The 9494-nt window shown below is 33.4% G+C and overlaps 1 non-coding gene across 1 annotated transcript; it reads left to right on the top strand.

Moving 5' to 3' along the window:
* The first annotated feature begins 7078 nt into the window (after nt 1-7078).
* Nucleotides 7079-7185, top strand: LOC111894045 (small nucleolar RNA R71). The gene has a single exon (XR_002851074.1). It is a non-coding gene; the product is annotated as a small nucleolar RNA R71 (small nucleolar RNA).
* Nucleotides 7186-9494: the final 2309 nt, after the last annotated feature.

Below are 9494 nucleotides of genomic sequence, written 5' to 3'. Positions count from 1 at the left end.
ATAATTTGAAAAAGTTTCCTTAATTATCCCTTTTATTTAGGCATTATTTGTTGACTTCTTTTAGGGCTGATGTCATAAAAGCCCTTAAGTTTTCAAGAAGTGTTTGGTTTTACCATTTGTTGACTTAATCAGTTATCCCCGATCATGACAATATCTCTACCAGTTTCGCTTAATCTCTTTTGAAAACCACCTGTAACTCTTCATCCGTCATTGATTAATTAGTTATTGTCTTCCTTTTCATATTGACAGGAAGTCGTCATTCTTCATATGCAAAATTGAGTTATTTCATCTTCTTCAACCAGGGTATGGGTTCTCCTTAAAGAGTTTTTTAAGGTAAAATTGCTTATGAAGACTTTGATTCACAGTGCCAACAAAGGTTCCTGATGCATGGTATTTCATGATTTTTTTTATTTTGATTCTTTTTTATGTAGTTTTTATTTTGTGATTTTTGTGGAGCCAGAGTGAATACTTTGGGTTTTTGTTTCGGAGGCTTTTTTTGGTAATAACTATAGCCGCTGACTATTTTTCATATAAAAAATATATTCACAAGTTATTGGTTGGAAACCGAATGGAGGATTCTTGAGAAAGACTTTCGAGATATGTCTCACAAATTGAGTTCTTTATTAGTTTTATTACAAATAGAATTGATATATTGAAATGTTTTTGGGTTCATGCACAATATAACATCAAAAAAACAAGAAAAGAACAAATTCATGACTTACTTAATCCAAATTCCACATTTAAAAGCTAATTATCATGTACCTCTTTCTAAAACTCATTTTCTAACAAATTGTTGATTGCCAAAACAAGAGAACCCTATTGATGAATCACCCAATTTAAATAATTTTTGTTTTGGGATGTTTAATTGGATAACCAGGTAGGTGAAGATTATAATTTAAGATTTAAATGATGTTAATTATGATAAAGCTGGCTATGTGTGTTTGGAATATGGAAAGCACGTTCATTGATATCTGAACTAAAGTGTTCCTATTTTTATTCAACCAACATATAGCATTGTACTTTTCATTGACTATTTCTCTCTCTATATGTGTGTGTGTGTGACTATTTCTGTATGACCAGGGCCAAAAGGGACATTTCTTAAAATTTTGACCCTTTAGTATGCATATTTGTTAATTACTCTTATATTTCAAATTCTGATGAAGGGTCAGGGGTGTCTACGGTATTAGCTTATATAGGTGGCAGAATGGGGCATTACAGGTGAGCTATCTTGTATCCTAACAAATAAAGATTTTTTTTTCGCAAATGTCATCTTCTAATTTATTTGGACCATTTTGACCCTAGGTAATGATGGTTATCTCTCAAAATTAATGTTTTCTATGCATTTCAGGGTTTAAATTTGACAAGAGATATAGAACTTACTAAACAAGCATTTACAGCTTAAGATATCAAAAAAATTACAAGTTTATAAAATTTATTAAATTCTTTATTTTAGAAACTCCAAGCATTTATAGCATAAGTATACATTCAATGGCATTAAAAAGGTCCTAATTAAGCTGCTTTAGATGAGTTATGCCCAGGTTTCAATGTTAAGTTGTTTATGATAAAATTAAACTTTAGATGAGTCATTCCCGATTTTAGACAAACAAAGTAATCATCCACAGTGCGCAAACATAAATTAGATTAAAATAAAAAGAAATCAATTTAGTGTCTATATATAAAAACGATCCATTTGCCAATTGCCCTTGGTTTATTTTCTATGGTTCAAATTGCCCTTGGTTTATTTTCCAGTAGTTGTTCTTATGGGGTTCAATATTTTAGTTGCAGAAATGCTCTCTGTCAACAGTGGAAGGCCATAACAGCAACTGTGTGTGTTAGTGTGGATTTCATAACAACTAATTCTGTGTTTATCATTATCTTTTCTTATGTTTGCCTTGTCGCAACATGTTGTCCTTCCCATCTCTCTTTCTCTCTTTGTGGATATTTCTATATGAATAGGGGCAAAATGGTCATTTTAAAAAAAATTAACCTTGCGGTGTGATTTTTGTGTTACTCGCCAGGTGTGTGTTGGTGTCTCTTTGGGGATATTTCCATATGAATAGGGGCAAAATGGTCATTTTAAAAAAAATTAATCTTGCGGTCTGATTTTTGTGTTACTCGCCATGTGTGTGTTGGTGTGATTTTTATGTCTCGTGTTGTCCTCTCTTAAAGATTTTACTAAATCATAGAAACATTGTCCATTGGTTACTGTACAGTCGGATATATATATATATATATATATATATATATATATATATATATATATATATATATATATATATATATATATATATAATGACAACGTACTAATAGAATGCTGACGTGCACAAATTATACCTATCTAGTTTTGAATTTATAACCTAATGAACTTAACTAGCTAGAATGCACCTAGGCAGTGTACCTAGTCGAATTATAGAATAGTTTAGGTAAGTCGGGTGTCGATCACAGGGAACGGTATTTAATTAATAAAATAACTACTAAAAGCTAAACTAAGAAAAACAACTAAAATAGGGGTTTTATCTGATTTACAAGTTCAGAAAAACTTAAGCACTCAACTAAAAACGACTGTAATCAATATATTAAAAAAAACTTTCGTTTAGTTTAGAATCCACCTTTTCCTATGGTTAGTTCTTATTTAGAGATTAATAAAGTTGGTTACCAATTTATATGTAATTAGATATTTGGTCAAATCTACAAATATTTTCACCAATTCATGTACTACTTTGTAAGGTCCTAAACAAGCATACACAAGACTAGTTGTTAATTATACTTCGGCTATGTAAGATTTGTTAAACACAATTATGGTCACAATTATGTTCTATAACACAGTTAAATTGTTACTTTTATCACTTAACTAAGATATGGTCAATACTAGCTCTAGCAATTTAATGGTCACTAAATCACTAGGTAATCAAGTTCATGTAATTTAATGGTCACTAAGCTACACTACACTTGGAATTAAGAAACAAAGTTACAAACTTTAACATGCTAGGTAATGATAATCAAACACATGCACAAACCAAATTCAAATAATCCAAAAAGTAAGAAACTAACTCATAGTTTTAAGTTTCATCTAACTAAATGAAAGCGAGGGTTTTTAGCCCATAATCACAGCTGGTAAACACATAAACATAAGGAAAACTAGACTAATCATGATTAAACTAAGCAAACCGAATGTGAAGTTGCGAATTATTGCACCAATCTCTTTATCCTTTGATCTCTAGTTAAATTCTGCCCTCAAAGGGGTCTTGGAAGGGCATTTTTTTGTTAATAGTCGCAGCCGTCAACCCTCTCTCCTCTAGAATTGACCTAATGTACAAGTTATATATAGTTAACAAAAATTGCGCCACCACGACGTGGTCCTCGTGTTTATCCTGTATTCCCCAAGCTAACGTCAAAAATTGCGAAGATTCCATTCACCACGTCGTGGTAGATGGAAACCCGACTTTTCTCAAAACACAACAGGTGTCCGAAATTGTGTCTACTTTTCAGATCATTTTGAGTCACTTCAATCGGAGATACGAGTCATGAGATATGTCCAAGGTACCGACGAGGGGTCAAGCTGTCCGACAACATCTTTCTTGTGTCTTCTTCTTGCCTAAGCTTGCATTTTCATGCTTTCAGCTTCCATGTTGCTTCCGAGCATGTCTTTTATGCTATATAATATATATTAAACATAATAAGTAGCTTTTGTTCTATAATAAGCATAATTATAGCTAAAAGTATTATGATATGATGTAAAATATATGTGTAGATATGAACATATCAAAATACCCCACACTTATCTTTTGCTTGCCCTCAAGCAAAACTAATTAATTTTAATTCAAAACTTCATCACCAAAATAATATAGAACAATCCATTTTGAACTCAACCATTATACCAAGACCTCAATGCGCATATTTGTGTCTAAAATCCTAACAATTTCCCAATCCTAAATACTCACAATCATTATGAACCTTCACCCCTTAGTTTATACAACACTCATTTTTGCAACCCTCCTAATCAATCCTCAGAAATCTTTCTTAACAACAAGGTATTTTTGTTAAGCTACCCAAGCATACGTAATCTAGAAAGAATTACAACTTTTGATACCATAATCGAGCTCTTTGGAATTCTTCACTTCTTTGATATTTGATCTTTGATTTCTTTGAATTAACCACCTTCTTTTTTTCAATTTTTGGTATCTTCAATTTTTTTTTCTTTCGAAATTTTGATATTTTTATCTTCATACTTGATAGCTCCAAAATCCTTCAACTTTTCGGTAATTTCTCTTTTTTTTTTTTTTCACATGTATCTAACGTTTTTTTCTTTTTCACTCAAAACCTACATGCTTAAGTAGGGGTGCTTATCTTCAACCCTTATTGGTTAAAGGTATTAGTCTATGTGCAATGACTACCTAAGCTTTCCTGTATAGATTTCACGTTGAGGCTGCAAAACATATTATGTCATAAAAACTACCAGACAACCTTTTCATAACTCATGGCTTTTCACTAAGAATTGGGCAGCCACAAATATACGATAACATGTATTGGCTCGGTTAAACATTTGAGCTCTCATCGGATCATCCCATATAACACTAGCAAGTTAAATTCAAACTATTACTAGATTAAATTTTTAGATTATTATTTCAAATCTACTAAAAGAATTTTAAATTTACTACTTTTCTAGCAATTTACTTTTTCGACACCCTACCCCACACTTATTACATACAATGCCCTCATTGTATGTTATGCAAAACATATAAATAAAAATAGGGAGAAAAAGGAGATGCATCTCGAATCGTATGTAGGATCTCTAGCTTTCTCTAAATTGTGGAAACGTAATTGGAAAGTAGAATGGCAGCCTCTTGATATGATGAAAAACTCCCCCATGACATAGGAAAGTGTCAACCATGTCGTGGCAGCTAGGACATCATTTCAGCATGGCGTAAAAAATAAAATTTGATGGTGTGGGAACAGCTCATCCATACCATGGAATTCAATATAGAATTGGAAACGCCACTCTTGAACACTAAGACTACTGAAAGTATGGGATCAGACTCGAAAAACAGAATCAAAAAGCACCACCTCGTGGCGGAATTTACCACCTCGTGGTGGCTCAAACAGATTATTTTCCTGGTACTCTAACTGCAATAACACGACGTGGTGGGGATTATCAGGACGTGTCGGTCTTGATATTGCAATAATTGATGCCATAATAAGCTGATTTCTGGAATATAGGTGGCACCAACGAATGTACGAATCTGTTAGGCGTGACTCCTCACTTATTGACGCAAAAAAACACCCGAAAATTTGCTCAAATCTCGCTTCCCTCGTCGTTTTGTAATCTTTCTCTATAAAGAACCTTCTTTTGTCAATAATACCCTCACTCAGATTCTAAATATATTACTTGGGAAGCTTCTTCTTGTGAATGAAAATGTGTCGGATCGAATGAAATTAAAGAACCATTCATGAAAAAAATGTGATGAACCATTGCCACGATGTGTTGATGATGTCCACGTCGTGTTGTCTTATTTTCAGTAAATATGCTTCAAAATGCTTTTCACTTCATTATATGGGAACCCCACACTTATTCAAAAACTTGTTCTTCAATTATGATCTTCACAAATTACACGACTTCTTCAAATTAAGCTCCTTCAATGCTTCACTTTCTTTCATCACTACAAAATAACATCAAGAACTAGAGAAACACATCATCATTCGGTTAAACTAAAAAAAATAAGAACTAAAAGAAATCAAAAGGAAACGAAAAGCAAACTCTTAAAAATCGGGTTGCCTCCCGACAAACGCTTCTTTTTTAGGAGTCATGAGCCAGACTCCTTCCCACTCTACGTTGCATCAGGTGGAAGTGTAACCTCCCCGTTCTCCATCATCATGAACCTTAGTCGTTTGTAAGAAACCCTTGTACTGAATGTCTTTCTTGAACTTTCTTGCATTGTTGGGTTGACATCTTCTTTATGTTTCCGCTTGGGTTCTTTCCTCATTCTCGTGTCTTTAGATTTTGTCTTCTCTTTCCGGGTTTTTCATGTCAAAATGAGACTAATCACTCTCTACTTCTTTTTCTTCAATCGCTTCTATTACTAGATTTTGTGATCTTGTAAAAGCAAACACCTCAAACATCACTGGCGTTGACACTGGAGGTTTTGAATAATTCACGTCTTTTTCCAATTCTTCCTTCACGCATTCAAATTCATCATGCTTTAGGAACTTCGTGTTTTCTTGTTTCACCAAATTTGCATTGGTACGGGATGGGAAAGGAAGAGGTGGTCGATATTGCTTAAGAACAGAAAAATCATAATCTTCTTTTATTGACCACAACGTGCCACCATTTTCTCCACGTCGTGGCGACTAGGCAGCTTCACGATACTCTTCTTCTTCTTTATTTTTTTCTTCGACTGACTGATTAGACTCCTCTTCAAGGTCCTTCATATGCTCCAATTCATCATCTTCTTTTATATCAACGAACATGACTTGATCCATAGGGATTGACTCAACTTTTCATGAGGTACATCCGATAGATTTTCTTGTAAAAGTTTTGTTAATTCCCCAACTTGTGTGTGGATGCTAAAAATAGATGCTTGTGGAACTCTAAGTGTCGCATCAGTTGCATCATGTCTTTTTTGCTAGCTTCCATAAATCTGAATAACATCGAATCGAGAGCATCTATCTTCTCGGATTGGACTCGTTCTAGTTGGTAGAGATTATGCTCTAGTTGTTGATATTTTTCCGTGTCTTGAGCTCTCTTGTATTCTAATTCACAATCCCTTACAAAGTGAGGTCTTCCACAAGCTCCGCATCTATCTTGAATTGGTCCACCCAATTTTGTGATATTTTCTTCCATTGCATCGAGATTTTCAATTACTACACTGATAGTATCTTGACCTCCATCTTACTTAACTTTCCTCTAGTGAAATCCTCCCCCCTTGGGTTGTGATACTCCCTTGAATGTTTGGCGAATTCTTCAATTAAAGATTTATTTGTTGTTGGATTCTTCTTTGTCATGGGCCCTTGCGAGTGTAGAAGTTGATGAGTGCACACATTAACTCTATCATAAAATATTGAGATTTCTTGTTGCACATTGAAGTCATGTTGTGGGCAATGTCATAACAATCTCTTGTAACATTCCCAAGCTTCGTATAAGGACTCCCCTTCTAATTATTGAAAATTCTGGATATTTCTCTTAAGCTTTGCCACTTTTGAAGGAGGGGTAAACTGGTTGATGAACTCGGTCTGAAAATCAGTCCATGTCGTGATTGCTCCAAAGGGAAGTGATTTTAACCATTCTTTACTTCACCCTTCAACGTGACTGGTAAAAGTCGACGCATCACCGCATCTTCACTCAAGTTTGGTGCATTAAAATAATGTGAAATCTCCAACACTTCCTCTATATGCTCATAAGCTTCCTCGTGCTCCTTCCCATAAAAGTTAGTTCCCTTAATATATTGAGAATGTTCCCCAAAAGTTCAAAAATTTGTCGTGGCTGGGATTTTTGGTGGATTAAGACCCCAACTATTTTCGTTCCTTATATATCTCTTGTACTCTTCCATTGACATGGTCGCGATGTCTCCCATTTTGCTGCCAAAAAACCTAAAAAACCTCGTAAAAAGGAACAAAAACTAAAATAAACAAAAGCAAAAACTAAAAACTACATGGAACGTGACCACGACGTGGCCAAGGTTCCCATGACGTGGTTGATGTTTAGACGAAAAAATAAAAAAAAAAAATAAATGCTGAAAAATAACTTTTTGCGGTTTTTAACCGACAAAAGGATCGAATAACTAAAAGTAATTAAATTAAAAATCAAATAAGTCGTTCCCCGGCAACGGCGCCAAAAACTTGATGTTCACAAATTATACCTATCTAGTTTTGAATTTATAAACTAACGAACTTAACTAGCTAGAATGCACCTAGGCTATGTACCTAGTCTATTTTTATAATATTTTAGGTAAGTCGGGTGTCGATCACAGAGAACAGTATTTAATTAATAAAATAACTACTAAAAGCTAAACTAAGAAAAACAACTAAAATAGGGGTTTTATCTGATTTTACAAGTTCAGAAAAACTTAAGCACTCAACTAAAAACGACTGTAATCAATATATTAAAAACACTTTCATTTAGTTTAGAATCCACCTTTTCCTATGGTTAGTTTTTATTTATAGATTAATAAAGTTGGTTACCAATTTATATGTAATTAGAAATTTGGTCAAATCTACTAATATTTTCACCAATTCATGTACTACTTTGTATGGTCCTACACAAGCAAACACAAGAATAGTTGTTAATTATACTTGGGCTATGTAAGATTTGTTAAACACAATTATGGTCACAATTATGTTCTCTAACACAGTTAAATTGTTACTTTTATCACTTAACTAAGATATGGTCAATCCTAGGTCTAGCAATTTAATGGTCACTAAATCACTAGGTAATCAAGTTCATGTAATTTAATGGTCACTAAGCTACACTACACTTGAAATTAAGAAACAAGTTACAAACTTTAACATGCTAGGTAATGATAATCAAACACATGCATAAACCTAATTCGTATAATCCAAAAAGTAAGAAACTAACTCATAGTTTTAAGTTTCATCTAACTAAACGAAAGTGTTGGGCGTGTCAAACCCAACAAATAAAGTGGTAAAATAACTCCTTAAACACTACTACTTTGTACTAGAAATGTAATACAAGGTAAGTACGGTCGATCCACAGAGACACGGAACAAATGTTTATACCTTTTTGCGGAAGGTACAATAATGGTCACATAAATAGGGGGTTGGTATGCAATGCTTTAAATAAGAGGATAAAACAATAAGTAAATGATCAATTAAACGAAACAAATTTAGGATTTGTGAGAACTCCAACTCTATGCAAGCCAATTTAACAATGTGATTCGAAGGATGAAATAATATCTACTCAATTCCACCTAAGTTGGTACTTGAAAGTGTTAACAAGTTCTAACACTTCCCATTCACCAAGTTGTCAAATTCAAAACAAGCTCTTTGAAAATAACCTAACCTTCTAATTTATGTCTAAACAAGCTCTTAGATAGAAATCAAAAGGTTGCAATAAGATTTATGTGAATGTTCCCAACAACACCCAATACTCCTCACAAGCTTGGGAGTGTAAGAGTATGTGAATAAGATTTACACTAAATTCATTCAATGGAAATCAATTTAGTGTTTGTTACTTAGTTCAATTCACAAAACAATTACGGATTTTGCAATTTGATAAGTTGAATGACCTAACCCTAATCCAAATGGCCAACAAGAATCACAATTAGAATCAAACAATCAATTGAAACAAAATCAAATTCACTAGGTAGGAATTAGAAGCAGACATCAAATCACATGATTGAAATCACAATTAAAAAGTCAAGACATGAAGTTGGAGAAACTAGGGTTCTAGCCACTTATGACTAGAATAAGATCACAAATCTAGAAAATGAAATTAAAGTTCTTACAAAATGAAATCAAATGTTCCGAAGTGTTAATCAACT

This window comes from Lactuca sativa, chromosome 7 (assembly GCF_002870075.4).
Source record: "Lactuca sativa cultivar Salinas chromosome 7, Lsat_Salinas_v11, whole genome shotgun sequence".
Taxonomy (NCBI): Eukaryota; Viridiplantae; Streptophyta; class Magnoliopsida; order Asterales; family Asteraceae; genus Lactuca; species Lactuca sativa.
Note: the sequence above shows the minus strand (reverse complement) of the source record. Positions and strands in the feature narration are given on the sequence as shown.